General features: G+C 39.4%; 1 protein-coding gene across 4 annotated transcripts in view; it reads left to right on the top strand.

Annotated features, from left to right (window-relative positions):
• LOC139120082 (uncharacterized) overlaps positions 1 to 12,135 on the top strand; it is a 79,288-nt gene that overhangs the window by 31,670 nt on the left and 35,483 nt on the right. Inside the window, exon 1 of one of the 4 annotated variants that reach the window (XM_070684159.1) lies at positions 7,313 to 7,517. The exons of the other annotated variants lie outside the window; for them this stretch is intronic. The gene's annotated coding sequence lies outside the window, so the exon portion shown is untranslated. Of the gene's footprint in view, positions 1 to 7,312; positions 7,518 to 12,135 lie in introns of those variants that run through there. 4 annotated transcript variants of the gene reach the window in all.

The following is a 12,135-nucleotide window of genomic DNA, read 5'->3' as shown; positions in this document are numbered from 1 at the left end:
ATGGGGGAACAACAATTTAGCGATGCTCTACCTTGATGCATAACGTTGTATATAATGATAGATAGTGTTTTTTATCTTTGTCCTGTCAGAAATGTTCATTATACAGAGAGCTATGGCAAAACAGATAATTAGAATAAGATTTTTATTAATAATGACCAGAAATAAATTCCTTCCAGACGTTTTGAGATCAATGATAAGGACTAATATGTTTCTTCTGAAGAGAGACAATGTCCACACTAAGACAGACGAAGCTTTGGTCCCGAAGTATGTAACTCGGAAAATTGTTTTAAAAATTCGATATTTTTGTGTGTGTTTTGAATGATGAGAGTAAGCATTAACGTTAAATAAGGACATTTCAATTCCCTGTAGTATCGCGAACGGATGATTTCATCGAAAGCCGGAACCAAACATACCATATTCCATAATTGAACAATTTTCCTAAGAGACTGCAAAATATGTGTTTCATTTCTGCGGCTAAGCCACGGCACCGAGGCGCGTGTCAATTTGCACCTGTTTCTAAAAAAATGGTCGCGATATTGAAAGAACGTCGCGGATCAAAGGAGTTTGATCGATGATATGATGGTTCGTTGTTGTAACCGACGTCATTAATGCGACCTTGCTCACAATGGGACTTCCTGTGTATAAAGATAAACGCGGCCTCTCAGTGACGCGCAAAAGTAGGGGAAATAAATAAACAAATAAGTAATACGTAAGCAAGTTCTCGTCGAAATCTGAATCCCAAAACCTGTAATGGTCACGTGTGTAAGAGCATTTAGTTAGCATTTTCACCACCTTGTGGTAGAGTACAAGTTTGTTTGTGATTTACTAACATATTGTTAACATTACTGTACACAACAGTTGGACTACACACGTTTTTTAATAGTAGTTCTTCACTCTGAAAGTAAACCTGTCTCAGTTTGTAATCTAACAATTCTGAAACAGTTTTGTTCGGATCAGTTTTGTTCAGTAAACAGTTTTGTTCGGAATGTGTTTGAGTCGCCTGTTGTCATGACGCAGAGTTCCAGAGTCAAGAGTCTTCGACACTTTGGTCAAAGGTCACATGGGTCCCCGCATATGACCAGGACGTGTGGTTGAAATTCATTCTTGATTAGATCGAAGGCTGATCACCGAATTGTCTATCTATGTTATGCCCTGCAACTTTCACGCAGCTATTGTGACTTGCGTCAACCCAGTCATGGGTTGTTTATAAATTGTGACAAGGAGTTTGCACATGCGCAGTCCTAACGAACTTATTCCTTTCAACGAAGACATACAACTTATGAACTATAAAATATAAATTATAGATGCGGTTCGATGCAATTTGTACTTTCCTGTACCGACTTTGGCGCCCCTGCGCTGCAAGATGTATTACACTGCAATCCAGGGCTGCCAAAAATTTACTACGTGCTGTCAAAACAAACTGAACAGAAAAATCAGTCTTATTTACTGTCGACAAGAACCATGGGATTGTATTGTCTCGATAGCAATATAACGAAAATCGAAGATGAAAACTTTAAGGTAGTATGCACCTAGAAAGTGAAAGACTTGAACTTTTGCTCTAACTTTCCTCAAGGAATCTTTCAAATATGCACTTTCCAAATCAAGAATAAAAATCGGGGATCGCCGTGCAAATTTTGGTACTAGAGAAACAAATAAGTCAAGATTTATCGATATCTATTCGAAATTCAAAATGGCCGCCATCTGTGTGTTAACTCTATGGAGAAAAATAAAATTTTCAAATTTCGAAAAACTAAGCCGGCAAAATGCTTTCTTACACCAAGAGCTTTAAAATGAACCCCATATATAAGTGGTATATCAGAATACAATTGTGAAAGTTTGAGAGTCCGAATATCTGTCCCCGAGGTGCGTTATATCTTAAAAGAACTGAACTTTACAACTAAGAAGTCTAAATGTCGCGAAGTACGACTTTCCTCTATCTTCCTACGACTTGGACTTGGCTCTGTCGGACGCACTTTTATTTTTCTCCTGAAACCTTGCAAGGAGACGTCTTCATAGAAAGCATCACAATGTGACTCGGAGGGTCTCTGGATTCATGAAAAGGGACACAAGCTAGTATAATTCTGTACTTGAAAAAGACAATCCGGTTTACAGGTCTATAATGAACTTGTCATAAAAATAGGAATATGAAAATTACTGATATCAGTGTCGTATTATCTTGAAAAGGATGCGTAAGCTTGTCTTGGCAACTATCACGCATCGGTTATGTCAAACGGCGGGAAAATATCAGTGACTGAATATTTCATTGAAGATATCTGTTAAGGATTTCAAAGTGCAAACGTCGTCAAATGTACGGGATTTCGAATCACTCAAAAACGAGAATCGTTCACAGTGTCTTGTAAAAAAGCTCTTTGCGGTCAACAGAGGTTCTCAAAGCTCACATTTGCCATCGTCTTAAGGGTAATAAGTTGGGGGTAAGTGTCACTATTTATCAAAAAACTTCGTATCGATCGATGACTGTATCTTCGACTTTCACGAAAAACAAATCTCGCAGAACGTGGGATTCATGCCCGCGAGGGCAAAAATATTTTGATCTGATGTACGTGATCGGAAAAGTTTCATATTATCAATTCACAGACTAAGCCTAAAGATACATATATTGTAAATATTTTATTTCACATATGAAAATTAAACGTGGCGCCTTTCACGAGATGTAAATTCATGCAAATAAAATGAACTTCGTTCCAGTTTTTTTTATTTTACTTGTTGAAAAATCACCATTCATTCAGTCAGTGATGTTATGTATATTTAGAAATATAAAATATTTGTAAGATTATTACAAAAAAAGAGTAAAGGGTATCCACGTGCCGATTCTTACGAGATTATCTGCATAGATTTTTTCAGAACCGTTTGATTTTTAATAAGACAAAAGTTACGCCTGGTTGCCGATAACGCGCGTGCGTTTACGATAAAAGATATGAGGTGAAATGAATCGTATGCTTGTTTACTCTTCAGTCATTCTTGGCGGGAAAACTTTTAGAACAGTAAAACTACCTATAACGACTGGAATGCCCTTGATGGCATAAATATTAAGTGTCATGTTTTGACGGACGTAGACATTGCTAGACATCCTCCCTTGGCAAATAGAAATTTATAGTGAGTACTGCTCCATATTAAAGGAAAAATCTCAAATACAGCTGTTAAACCGCTGTCTCATCCAGTGCGGTGACCACTTGCAACATCTATCTGTTCATTGTAAATGAATGAAGCCAGTTTAGTTTATGTTGGAAGTCGCTCATTTAGTTCCGCAAAGAAGTGACAATACTTGTTTAGACTCATACACCGTCTAAAACACCTCCAAAACAGGTCTTGTAATTTTTTAAGTTCCACACTCCAGTACTGGGTCATCATTATGAACCGTAACGATGACGTGTTTTAACTTGCCAATTACGTCATCGTATTGTGAGTTCTACTGTCGACGTCACTCAAAATACCTTTCTACCGTATATAGAATAAAAGACAAAACCATTGGTAACAGAAGAATTTTCATTTCCTCTGATATGAAATAACAAGAATGCGCGTGGGGTTTTTTTTCAAAGTGCAATACAATACTGTGTTCAAAGGAGAAAGCGGGTCGTTGGCTGATAAATGATAAAGTGTTTTCGTTTAAGAAAAATGGTAAGTGCTAATTTTTAAACAAAATACGTAACTTATTGTCAGGTATGTGCATTTTGGAAACCACTTTGTCAGCGAAGGCGATATCTAGATTTCTCATTGTCGCTTATTATTTCCATGTCGAAAGTCAAGCCTCTTATCGCGGCTATCAACAAGTTTAACATCCTGTTCAACATTTATGGCGCGTGACTTTGACTCACTGATAGCAAAGATTGATTGGTGAATCATAGCTGTTCCGGTGTATCATCAGAGCTAGTTAGAGACGAATACATCAATGTCTACGCCCTATTGTGCACGTTTACGCACGCATGCGTACGCGAGTGCGTCATAAGTGTGGCGTTTGTTCATGGCGGCAAAAAACCCCAACAAAACTGCGTTTTTCTCAATTGTGATACATGTCTTTCGCAGTATGTGCAGTTCGATTCAAGTAAACTGAAATTTAAACTAATTTCTTTCTTTCTCCTCTTTCACTTTCTTTCTATTCAGGATAGTTCGCGTGTTTAGTGATATTTCAATAAAAATGTCACACTGAAACTCAAATCCCTTGCAACACTAAAAGTCATTTTAAACCCGATCAGCCAATCTTCAAATCTTACAAGTATCCAAGCTTCTGCCTGTCGGAAAAAATTGAAATATTTTCATTTTTCTCTTGCCCAGTTTAAATCACATACACCTGCTAAAATATACGATGCACGTGTCCTTGTACAGCATGGTATGACTATGAACGCTCCACATGGTACCCGCTTCTGTTGTCATTGTACAAAAAGCATAATTTACCTTATTCGACATGACGTATTTTAGTGCATTTTTTGTATGGCCGTAACTGTATTGTGACTGATGACTCCATTGGCTTAAGGCTAGAATGTTTTGTTAAGGAATTTTTCAAAATCGGTGTAATACGTCACTGTGACATTGATACTCCTCCTGCAATTGACATGCACCAATAAATTCTCCCTAATTAGACGTCAAAATGGTTTTTTCGGGAATCCAGTGTCTATAGCGTTGCAAAATTCTTAAAAATCAATACTGGATGCAAGAATATCGCGTTAAGTTAGCTTTAAATTAGGAACTGGTAATAACCTTTGCACAGTTCTGCTTTTAAAGCATATTATCTACCCACCTACTTAACTGCCAGCCTGTCTGTCTATCTATCTATCTATCTATCTATCTATCTATCTATCTATCTATCTATCTATCTATCTATCTATCTATCTATCAGCCTGCCTGAATGTCTATCTGTTTGACAGTGTCTGTGATATAATTATCTATCTACACCCCTTTTAATTTCTAAAAGCCGCTGTCACTGAACATATATTGATATCTTTTGAGAATATTTTGCTTATCAGAATCAACAAGATATTTTGTCTGAGTGAGTCTCAGTAAATAAGCACTCACAACTTCGTTACTGCATGAATTTGAATTTGTTTGAGTGGCGGGAGACAAAAGAGTTATATTTCGCTTTAGTTCCGAATCGGTTTGACTGTCGTTTGATTCTCAGACTGAACCGTGACTGCGCCTCGAGAACAGATATTCAACCTCAAAGGTTCTTCAAAAGTTTGTCGCTATGCTGATTTTGTATGTGGACTCATTTTGAAGATGATAAATAGATAAGTGTTCACTATCAAGTCGTCTTTCGAGAAATGGAACATTAAACTTCCCCTATATAGAGTTAACACAGGGATGGCGGCCATTTTGAATTGCGAAATAATCAGTCACTTTTAGGGTACTTACATCTCTAGAACTAAAATTTCCATGACGACCCTTTACTTTTCTCCTTGGGCTTGAAAGAGATTTGTTTAAAGTTTCCTTAAGAAAGTTTGAGGAAAAGTTTAGATCTTTAATTTTTGCTTGGGGGCGCGTACAATATTTCTCAGACTGACAGCAATCAGCTCCGATTAAGGAAAATTACTGCCATTTAGTCATTTCAAAAACTGCATATTAAGGGTCTTTTTTCATAAAATTGTTCAGTTCCATAGTTGTAGATAACGTAAAGAGGTTTTTATGTTACTTGATCTGTCATTGAGATCGATTTGATTGGACTGGGATCTCCGTGAAACATCCCCTGTCGATATATGCAGTGAGCAAGGTTATGTGAAATTGTAAATTGTGTTGATAGTGTATGCCACGGAGGACTATTAATGATAGTACTGCCACTGCGCAGAAAATTTTTCCTTTGTCACCTAGAATAGGCTGACCAGAAATTGGTTAACATTTCGGTGTTGGAGTCGTGTTACGAGAATTAACTCCAGGGAGAGTGGGACATATTTAATTTGTTGACGCCACTTTAGAATGAGAGATCAGTGTTCCTCACGTGTAATAACGTCGATCTTCAGTTCTACATTCTGAATTTGTCAGAAAGCCCGACTGGTGAGTTACTTTGTGAGTTTGTTCCACATGGTGCTGCCAATAGAGTTACATAATCTCGCGGGGATGAAACCATCAGATGCCGTCTATATTAGGTGGCGTCAAGCATGCACTCACATTGTTAGAAAATACATTATTGCGGTGGAGGGTGCACAGAATTTAAAGCTGATTTTTTAAAAAGTAAATTATTCTTGACACACGTGCAGAGAATATTTCACAATTGTGTAATTCTCAAGTATCCGGTGTCAACGCCTTCTCAATGCTCAACGTATAAGGACGGCAACCTTTCCACATTGTTTGTCCGCAAAACAACGATACCAAAATACATACACGAGAAGAAAGCCCTGTTAAAAATTCTCTTCCCGAGACATCTCAAGAAAACCTCGGATATGATTGAGTATACTGATTTCCTATCTCACTGGGAAGATTATGCATGTAAAACTCATAAAAATTATTCGTTATTTTAGTTTAATGGTGGGATTTGTGGCTGACCATGACAAAATAAAGCGATTTTACTGCGAACTTTTGGTTCACCTACCGGTTACGAGAATAGCATTCGCCTCTTCTTGTACTTATCGGGCAAAAGTTCAGGCAGATTTTTAATCCATTACTATTGAGTAAAAGGAAACGGGAAACTACGTTAACTTAACGGTGAGTTTTATTTAAAAAAACAAAATATTAACCCTTGGCGTTATAGCTACCTATAATGTTTGTGTGTAGAGACGCGTTGTGAAATTTTATGGTTCCATGTTAGTAACCTTATCCCATTGCCAGATGTGGCACGGGATAGAAGGATTTACCTCAAGTTTCCGGGAACCTGTTCTGTCCTGTCGGTTCTCGAACAGCGTTTCGTGGGATATCATCATAATTGTTGCAGAGTTTTAAAATTGACAAATTTTCTCTCCGGTAAACTCATTTTGACAGCATCCGTAACCGCATCTGAATCAAAGGCGGCGATTGCCTTGTCGGGTCTGCCGGACGTTTCGGCCCTGGCTCTCTCGCTCACGTCAACGCCGTTATCAAACCAACGAAACGGATTAATTGGATTAAACAGCCTTTTATTTCCGCCCCTGCGACGACCCAGAAGCGATGCACGACCAGTGAAACTGAAATACCGATTTGTTTGTGCATTAGAGACCAACCAATGAACGGGCAGGGCCGCGATGACGTGTCGCAGTTTCGAGTAGCCATGGCGACAGTGCAAACACTCGGGTTGCGATGAGGCATAGGCCCAGAGTCTCGCGGGATTACAAAGTTCAACGCGGACTGGCTTCTGGGGGAGGGCATAAACTGATTAACAGCGAAATCTGACAATGGAAGGCTCACGTGGGCCGGCAGTCGTAGCGCAAACACTCTCCCCGGGTATAAAAGCCAAACTAAAAGTGCTTACTTTTGTCATTAGTTCAAACGATACTGTTCAAGAAACGTCAGCTTCTCCAGGTCTAAGTTGTGAGGAGGACTCTGTACGCCCTGGTGGATTTTTAAAATTTGTGACTGCTAAAAGATACCCAAATATCAAGGTAAGGGGCAGTATTCGTGATTTTCCATCGTTCACAATGACGTTAAACAATGCCGATAGTAGTTATGATCGGCCCCGCACCCTATGCCAGAGGTGTGCCATTATGTAGTTTAAGGACCTTGGTCTGTATTGGACTTCAGAGGGTATATGGTGCGACATAGAATTTGGAGGCTTTTCTCACTAAAAGAGAACCAGCTAAAATCTGTCGTCGCCAGCACACACGTAGCTTGCCGTTCATATTTCAGAATATTCATGAAAACTGTCGAGCGAACAAGAATTAATGTCAACACTTGCTTTTATGATAGGTTTCCAAAAGTGCATTGTCACAGTCGACTGATTGAAAAAAAAAAGTTTAAAATCTCAGGCCTTGCTTTGCTTTGCCTTGCCGAATTTGAGACAATATTACAACCGACTAGGTGTCATCGCAACTTGACTGGGAATCGATCCGTGTAATCAACCGTCTCATATTCCATTCTCTCAACACTGCGCGTGATGGCAACGCGTAAAGGGAAAGTGATACGATGAATGTGGATAGTTTTCGCTCTACCTCCAAAAATGTATAATCATCAGGGGGACTGACATGTGAAAGGCTCTTTCCCTTTCTTAGTTTGGCTGTATCGATCGAGGTGTTTTCCTCCAAAGGGTCCGCTTTTCCTTCTTTTTGAATTATTGTGTGCTCGCTGCCCTATGTATTAGTATTTGCACGAATCGCCGCTATTGTATTGAGTTGACTTTTCGCCACCATGTATTTGTTAGACAGCGTATACGCGTCAATACGAGCTTCTCACAGATAAGAGCTTGGCCTTTTAGCATCGCTTGTTTAATTTTATGTCAACATTTTTGTTTCTCGATAATGCGAAAGAGAAAATTAATTTTTTTAAAAAAAACGTCGAATAAGGACTATGCAATACTTGTTTAAACGCTTCTATCGTTATTAAAATGGTGGATCGAGACAATATCTCATTTTAATCTCCGAAGATTGGAATAAAATCCACCATTTTCGTGATTTTTGTGTGGTTTTCTATTCGATACTCAACTACTTCCCTCACTGTGGAAGGTAAAAATTTACATAGACTCGCCCCACGATGCTTCTCAAAAGTCCGTTTTTCTTTTGAACATTTGCTTAGTAATGCTTGCTCTACGAGAGTTAAAAAGCAGCCTTTAGTCCGTCGCAAATCGCCGCCTAATGTTCATCTGTAATGAAATTATATAGTTAACCGACTAAATACCCCAGATGTCTCCATATCGTTGTTGCTATTTCTCATGTGGCTCCTCGGTTTCCTATCCACGGCCATTTAGCAGCGTAATAGGATTATCTTTTACTTCGATGGCACTGGCTGACTCCCGTCAGGAATCGGCGAACACGCGAACAGTGTCTCATTTCATTTGCAATCAGTGGTTTGAGGTGCTTTTTACGCGACGTCCGGTGTGGTGCGCCCCGACAGCGAGAGGACCAGTAATTTCTACGGAAGCACACCGGCACCCAGTCTTGACTCCCCCACTTTGTTTCAAGTTGAAGACCCTGATGAGGGCCTTGCTTTCGGTGGGGAGGCGAGCTAGTTGTTAGAATGTCCAGCCTTTATTCATGCTTGACACGAATTCTCAGAGTGTAAATTTGGAGAGAATTAACTGGACCAGTGTCAGTCGTAACAATTACCAAATTGATTGTGATCAAATGGGATTACAAAGACGATGACAGTCCATGCCTCCTCCCCCATTTATCATCATTAAATGGAATATCCCATATCATTGGCACCGTCCCATATTTTACGAGTCGCTTTATATTAATCTCGACTCCCATTTAAGGTAATGCAAACATCCGGAAAGAGATTCTAATGTTTAGCACGGGCACTCCTGTTTTCCGCAAGAAGGCGACACTTGATTCTGGCGTTCCGTACATCACTCTAAATGTCACTGTAGATTGTAAATCAGTCGATTCGCTTTGCTTTACAATTACGTTTTATCACGATGGATTTAAGGGTAATATGGGCCATATTAAATAACAAAATTTTCCTCTGATCTACGATATCATGTTGACTTCACATTTTTTTTTGCGAATTGTTTTGTAGTCGTAGAATATTACGGAATAGCGTAAATATTGTCCCCGGCCTGCAAGTTGGTTTTCGTCGAATGGAATACCTTCGTTTTCGGTCATATCCAATGTACCTTCAATTAAGAGATGAATGTTGTCAACTGTCATGTTTTTTATTCGCTGGAACTGGAAGAGGAGCAGCTCTTTTGAACAAGTGTAATGAGTTGGTGATGAAGTGCGACTTTGGCTGTGGTCCAAGTGACGATTCCTGGATGATAATATCGTTCATTCAGATACATTTCAAATCTCGCAATCTACGAGACCCCGCAGCCGAGCATTTAGATGAGATAGGATGTCGGTAATTTTACATTTGATTATTTTGAGTCATGTCGTCTGAATAAGCAAAAGAAAACTTCTCAGCTATGTAGCCCAAAAGAAAAGACAAAAACTTGAAAATGGCTAATACTAACATAGAGTTGAGTGAAGGCAAGAACATTTAAGGCGCGGAGCGCAGTCTTCTCGAGTAAAACACGACAACACAATGTGAAAGCATGATGCAATAACCGCGACACATACCTTGTAACGGAATTATGTTCAAAATATGCCAATTGTGCAAAGTTCAAGATTAAACAATGGGCAACAACTTGAAGATGTAACAAGTAAAATAACACTTGACGAGGAAAAGTTTGTATGGCTTAACACCCCACAGACCAGATTCAGATCACAAATCAGCCACTGTTCAACCACCGAAACATCGATAAACACTTGTACGGACCATTACACGTTCAGCGACAGGCAATTTATCATATAAGTGATTGAAATGGCCCTGGGAAGTTCTATCGCACGCAAGTTCCATCTTTAACTCAATGAAGGCAGACACGTCCGTCGCACCCGAACAATGTAATATATGCATAGAGTACACCCTTAGAGACCCTGCGGCTCTAGAAATTAGCCTATGGATTTCCCAGCTTGTGTTCACCCGGGAAATCGCTACATGTATTTTGCATAAATTAATAAGGAGATGGTCCCGGGTAAGATTTTATCGCAGTTATCAAGACACATTCGGTAAAAAAAAGTTGGGAAAACATAAACATGACACAGAGGTCAAACTGCTGTAACTATTGATAACGTATAAATTCATCTCTTAACGTCAAAGCCACACTCTCTATATAGCGCAGCGCCGTATAGAGTGTCCTCTGTATGAAACGTAAGGTACATAAATGCACTAAGTGTTTGGGTGCGCAAACGCAAACTTCTGTTGTCCGGATCAATAAGAATTTTGCTAGATCACCACTCTAGATTCTATGAACACAGAACCATGTTGAAGTTGAGTTCAGGGCGTGGTAAAACACTTTGATAAACACTTTTGATGACAACATATTTTTTAAGCGTTATATCTAAATGTGAAAGGTCGCAATCATTACCCTTTGATTAATTAATTTCTTCCAGGAAAAAATCCCGGATGCTTTTGTGATCCAAAAATTACGTATGAAACGAAACATTTAAGAGTCACTTGACGGGGGTCGATAAGCCTTGTCGACAGACCTGACGTACGGTTTAATTATAACATCTAATTAGTTTTGCTGTTAATTGAGTAATGGACACAGAAGGAGATTGTGACCTTTGGTAAACAATTTCACAGAGAACGGTGTTTTCCGTGTTTTGTTCAAGATCATATGCGCATTTGTTGTTCAAACAATCGTTATACACCCTTTGTCGTGAAGCAAGTGGCGGAAGCCGCTAATCAAACTGTCGAACAGGACGGGTGTTGAATCAATTTGATTTTTGCAAAACCCTTGTGAAGAAGTTTAGATCAGGGTCCGAAAAAATCTAAATATACTTCGTACGCTCAGCCGCAGTGGGTTTGAATGAAACTGCCCTAAGCGGCAGAAGAGTGTTGAAGACAAAAGATGGCAACATTGGTTTTGATTACAAATCGAGTTACTAGATTAACTTGACCGCGAACTTCAGATGGCAAGGGAGACAAAACTGGCCGGGGTATCTTAGTGTGAAATTCTATTGAACTCTGTCGCGTCAACCATTGACACACCTCGGCATCCGTGCGCAAATCTGACCGATTTTGATGAGTGTTAACGCCTAAGGCATCGATCCATAGCAACTTGTGATTCTATTTCATGGCAAATCCACAAGAGACGTTTTAACAGTAGAATCTTATAGTTCATCGCAAGAAGGAAGAAGCGCGAATGTCTCTATGAGAGCGTACATAGTGGTAGCGCACACAGACGCGTGTATGCACACACTGCGTCGTGTTGTGAAAGATCTGTGCATGGCAGAAGTTGACCTTAACAGTTCCCGTAAGTTTCCGATTATGTGTACATGATGCATATTTTATTGTACTAGCTTAAAAAGAGATAAGAATGTAATTAAATATTCAAAAGAGTTGGCATTAGAAATTCAAAATTACATGTGTGGCTCTGTTGTTTGAACGCTCTTGATGACGAAGTAAAGCCGAGTGTCACGGAGCCGCGTAATCTAGCCTTAAAGATGCACTGTATCTCCACCGTTGCTTACAACCGACGATGGATGAGCTCGAATTCTCCCTCAAGTAACCGTATAAACACCTCTC

Source organism: Ptychodera flava, chromosome 20 (assembly GCF_041260155.1).
Source record: "Ptychodera flava strain L36383 chromosome 20, AS_Pfla_20210202, whole genome shotgun sequence".
NCBI classification, from domain to species: domain Eukaryota; kingdom Metazoa; phylum Hemichordata; class Enteropneusta; family Ptychoderidae; genus Ptychodera; species Ptychodera flava.
Note: the sequence above shows the minus strand (reverse complement) of the source record. Positions and strands in the feature narration are given on the sequence as shown.